Here is a 6,000-nt window from a genome sequence, read left to right as displayed (position 1 = left end):
TGATATTAAATGCTGTACAGTAATGTGTACGGTAAACTTGTGAAACAGTTGTTTCAGCCGCATTTCAATATTGGAAACATATTGAAGAGGCGGAGCAGCTAGAAAAAGAGTATATCCTTTCATTTTCTAAGATTTATCAATTTCGAAAGCATTCATATGTTATCATCCAAATGAAGATTATGAATGTATTTGTCACCGTTTTGTCCCTAGTGTATAATATGTTCACGTGCAGCAACAAATCACTAGCGTCGGTCTAGCGTTTTTGGAGACAAACACTTATGTATCAATATTATAGAGTTTTATGTCATGGGGTACGTTATATTACCTCGTCCTCTGATAAGCATATTACAGTTTGCTAGTCGTTATGGGAATGTCAAGGTACTTCTTGATGATTTTGTAAATCTATAAGTAAAATACAATGACCTTTTTATATAGTTTTCATTAATGTTTCAATATCCTTGGCTTACATGTTTATATTTTACGTAACTCACCTACTATAACTACGTGTAGAGGCTTTAAATCGCCATCATAAGATTCAAACTATAGTACAAATGTATTGTTCTACGTGTTTAAAAAATGCAACATTTCAAATGGAGTTTTATTCAGAGGAATTAAATAAACAGACACTGTGGATGTTAGAATGGAATTTATGTTGATTAAGATACATATAATAACTTAGAATAGTAGAACGATTTGAAATATCTAACACACTAATTCCTCCTTCAAATGTGAAATGACAAAATTGACTACACTGACAAACTGATTGTACTGAGAACATTCTTTCAATCAAATCATTTCTTCAATGATTGTCAATATTGATAACCGAACACATTCTTATTAGTCTGTCAAACGTATAAGTACGCTATGGTGTTTATGGAGGTATGTCTATTGTAAATTAGCATACTAGTATAAAACGCTTGTCAGAAAAGCTTTTACTTTGTCTGTTTTATATGTTACATACTAGTAAACAAGAATAAAGGCTGCTTACAAAAGACAATAAAGACAATGAATGTGCAATAGACGAGTGTAACGATACAACAGAAATAAATCTAATGGAATACGATGATTTACAAAATGCATCTCTAATACAACTTATTTAACAATATTTGTCTAGACTGCTCAGAAGGTTACATTGCACTGTAAGCATAGTTATAAACTATACCTTCTTTGATATCTTTTAGTTTAGTCTTTACATTTAAATGCTGTTTCAAAATTTGTGGAACATATATTGTTAACATTCACCGTTTAAAAACATTACTTTTACTAGTTTTACATGAAATTAGTTGTGATTTCTTATTAATCCAAAATGTTTTACCATTACATCATTGTAATTTAAAGACTTTTTCATTATTTAACATATGTTATTTTTAATTGAAAACAGTGTAAAAACAAAAGTGCAAGCGGCAACAGACAAATCAAACTTAACCTGTCTACAAAGTTGATATGGACAACGATAACCTTGCTTCTTACTGTTTTAAAATGCCTATCAAATTTGCTGCAAATTATTTGATGAGCGTCACTGTCACTTTATTTTCCGGACAGTTTTCAACGTGTATGAACTTCAAGATTAAATGACAAACATAAAGGGAAGTTCTTACAGGACGTTAACAAACAATTTTAGTAATTTTTAAGACACAAGTTACTTGTTGTCGTGAGTTTTAAAATATAATGTTGAAACAAAAAGTTGGAATAAATTTATACAAATGGAAAATTATTACTTAAATACGATGAATAACAAAACAGTCTCCTTTCGTTATATTCAGAATTTAAATAACTATTATTTTTCTTCAAATTTTATTTAGAAGGACTAATTAAACGAACATCGAAGCTGTTTTAATTTAGATATTTAGAATTATACAACACATTATATTTATTTAACATTTCAACCTAATTCACAGGAAATTATGATGAAAAAAGCAATCCTTTCATAGCGGTTTTGTTGCCGCGTCAATAATGTAACAATCTTTTGTTTCAACGCATGATTACAGAGCACATAATTGGAAGATAATTTGCCGTGAGATTCTTAAAATTATCATGAACAGAATATCATGTCATTAATAAAGTTTCTACATTTTTACAGGTATCAGGTTTCAATTCAATGAACAACTTTTTGTTTCAAATTCTCAGAAATGAAGAAATACATTTTCAGAAATGCCTGTATGCATTGTTAGAAGTGTCAATCAATGATCATCATTCAGACTGGTTATACAATATGTAAGGAATTATAACAGTATGATATGGCATTGATCTATAACAGAATTACGAAGAAAATTTGCGCATACATGTATTAAATTAATAATTATTATTATTCCTAGCCTTTGGTTTAATTTTTTTAAGAAAAGTAAACGAATCTTGCATATCTGACTTCAACATTTGAATATATTTCTAAAGAAAACCAAGGAACTATGCGTTTTCGTACAATTTATTCATTTTTCGGGGATCATCTTCAACTACATAAGTACAATTATATAAGTAAGTTTTTATGTTTAGTAATTAATATGCTTCGAATTTAACTATGTAAATTAATTGTTTATTGTTCAGACGGAAGAATGGTAGGTTAAATGTTTAATGACTTAATACAACAGTTATTGATTGGCAAATATAGAAATCAAATATATTGAACATTAATGTTTTTATGTTAAAACTTTATTTGACTATAATGGATATTTTGGGCATTTTGTAAGCATGGTTTTAGAGGTTATATAATACTAGCCGCTTGGTGACGGAATAATTGCAAACTGTCGTTTCTACAAGGCAATAAAATTCACCGTAAGTGTTTATAACGAATTTATTATACTATAAAATTGTTTTCATCAATTTATATCACCTTTTAGATAAGAAATAATAACGTGGTGGTAGTGAAATAAAAGATTATAATTAAAGCGTCCGAAAATAAAATACCTTTGAAAAAATATTAACAAGTTAAGAAATTTTCACTGGATTGACCTGCGTACTACGTTTACTACGTATATGAACAAGTTAAAGATCCTGTATGTTTTGTGATTGATATTGTTACTGAGTGTATGTGTGTTTGGTTTATTTACCCTCGCCACCGGAATGAACCATATGGGCGAGCACACTGTGTGTATATGTGTGTATTTGCGTTTATTTATACTCGCCACCGGTTGCCCATATGGGCGAGTCCTCCAGAAGAGTATTAGTCATTTTATTTTGTGGAGGATAGTGCAATTACAGATACAGAAAGATGCCCCAATTCCAGAAGCTTCTCCTGGTTCTTTAGCGTGCCAAGTGTTTAAGCACCCATACACGGGACCTCGATTTAAAGTCTCATCCGAAAGACTGATTTTAGTAATTTTAGTTGGCCAGCCCGGGAATCGAACCCACAATGTCGAGTTTACAAGTCTCGCGCTCTAACCGATTGAGCTATGCGGGCTGGCGACTGTGTGTATACGACACTTGCAAAAATTATATATGTATATACTTATGCAAATTAAACAATTTTCAAACATCAAAGAATATGTAAAATGTGTACTGCAAATATTTGTGCACATTATACTTAATCAATCAATTACATGCATTCATTTCTTATTGGAAATTTGACTTAGAATTTATAGAAAATTCCTAATTACCTCCCTTTATTTACATGAAATGTTAAATTGGGTAATATCTTTATAAATAATGCTTATGTTAAATTACAATATTGACAAATCTTCATTTGAGCATCATATATATGAAATAAAACGATGAAAAAAATGTGTTACAGGATCTTAAATGTTGATGCTGCACATCAAAGACGCCGCTTAATGATGTGAACAGTTAATCATCATTGAAAATCGTTCTCTATTACAGTTGAGTATCCAAAGCACAAATCAATTTTTTCTCCATGTTCTTCGTTTGTGTTAGATTTTAATAATTATGTTGCATATTTTTGTGAAAAAGTAGAACTTATGTATAAATTCACAAAGTAATGTCATGTCTGAAATGTTTGTCTGTTGCGACAGATTGAAACGTTTGGTAGAAGCAAATGAAGGTGAGTGACACTGGCTCAGTCGTTACCTCTCTCAACGGTTAAGTTTCGACTAAAACATAACCACAAAATCAAGTCTAAACTTTTCCCATTTGCTGTATAGACAAATGCATACCTACGGCGTATAATAAAAAAAGAGCAACAAATGTTAAACAAACATTTCAATACTCGATAGAAATTAAAGTGACAGTCTGTCTGTAACATTAATATATCATTTCCTTTACTTACTAGATTAATCAATTTCGGAAGCATTCGTGTGTTATTATCCATGTAAAGAATATGAATTTGTTAGTAATCTATTTGTTCCAAGCGTATAATATTTGATGTATCAAAAATAATTAATTATACCAAACGTTTTGGACGAAAATTAATATGTCAGTCAATTATATATTCTTCAAGACAAATTTTAGAAACCGAAATTTGTACTGGGTTTGACTCTATACTATATGTAGATTACATTAAATATATACAAGTCCACTTACCTGTTTTTCTGAAACTAAACATTATTTTTTTGAAAATACCATTTTACCAAGGAACCTTCCTTTTTCATGGGGGGTGGAACCCCATATGTATCTCAAAAATGAGCATCGGTAAAAATTATTTGTGAACTTCCGCTGCACCAGATGTGAAGCATAACACCAGATGTGACTGTAAAAATAGGTCAATCGCAGGGTCAGTTTTCATCTTTTTAAACATTTACATAAAATTCAATCCTTTTTTTTAAGAAAATCGAAATGTGATTCTACCTTCCTGACTCTCCTCTATATTACCCTTTTTTGTTTTGGGTTTCTATGCAGTCTTCATCGAGATATTCTTTCCGTCGTGTGTTCTGGTGTGTCCAAAACATGCATTGTGAATGAAGACAAGAGGCCATGATGGCCCTGAATCGCTCACCAGAAACAACTGTTTTTCAGTGAGTATAGATTTAAAAAAATATAAACTTGTAGAAAGACAAGTCCAGGTGAACTTCAACTTGCCTCTCTAGTTGTAAGATTTCCCAACACTGTCTTTTCTTTATAGTAAAAAATCATAGGAACCAAGTTTGTCAGGATGACACCACCGGTCAATATTTATTTTCCATATATTAACATAGGTATACTAGTCAACTCGACCAGAAAGTTAACATTTCAGGCTAATTATCTTACTTTCTAATAGAAATCGGAAAAATCGTAACTTTAACTACATAAAAGAAAAAGGCAATAGGTTGTTTTGATGAAATATATTCGGTGAACATGAAAACAACTTTCCATACATTGTATGAAAGAGTGCAAAATTACTTTCAACAAGTGATAAACAAGTTTCCAAAATGTGATTCTGAATAGAAATAATTGAAACTGATACTAAAATAGCACAAAGAATAAAAAATGACAAATTACATAAAGACAAGAAAGATATACTGCTAAAGTTGACATGAGTTCACTTAAACTTAAGTTTTGTTCCTTAATGTAAAATGCTAAGTTACAAAAGATATAATTTTAGCAATATATACATTTATGAAATAAATTCAAATTTATTAACATTAAATAATTAGTTTTAGTGTTTCTCTATTGAAAAATTATTTGAATATTACCAACTGAAAAAAAAGAAGAAAAAAAACTGATATCAGGGAAAGTGGTTATGCAGGTGGAGAAGACCAGTTCAGGCTTATAAGACAATTACAGGTCTATCGATCAGGCTGTTCTATATGTTAGTATTATATTCTCATATAATACAACAGATACTGTAAATGAGTCTCAGTGAAAAACAATCACCGTGACAATATCTTATGCACATAAAACATCAGGTTCAACAGTTTGTCCCAATATTTATTGAAATGTGCTTTCTCCAAGTTAGTTATGTACGAGAAACAAATGTAATATTTCTTTAGGCCTTATTTCATTTCTATTTTTAGTTTTAGCGGCTCCTAAAAGGGGCCAATCAAATAAATATGAACAAACTTGATAAAAGACTACCCAATAATGCTACAGACAAAGAATGGTGATCATTCATCAATTAGTTCTGTGGAAAGTGTC

The sequence above is a fragment of the Ruditapes philippinarum genome, unplaced genomic scaffold (assembly GCF_026571515.1).
Source record: "Ruditapes philippinarum isolate M1 unplaced genomic scaffold, ASM2657151v2 ctg68_1_1_1_1, whole genome shotgun sequence".
Classification (NCBI taxonomy): Eukaryota; Metazoa; Mollusca; class Bivalvia; order Venerida; family Veneridae; genus Ruditapes; species Ruditapes philippinarum.
The sequence above is the reverse complement of the archived record's forward strand: the minus strand, read 5'-3'. Positions refer to the sequence as shown.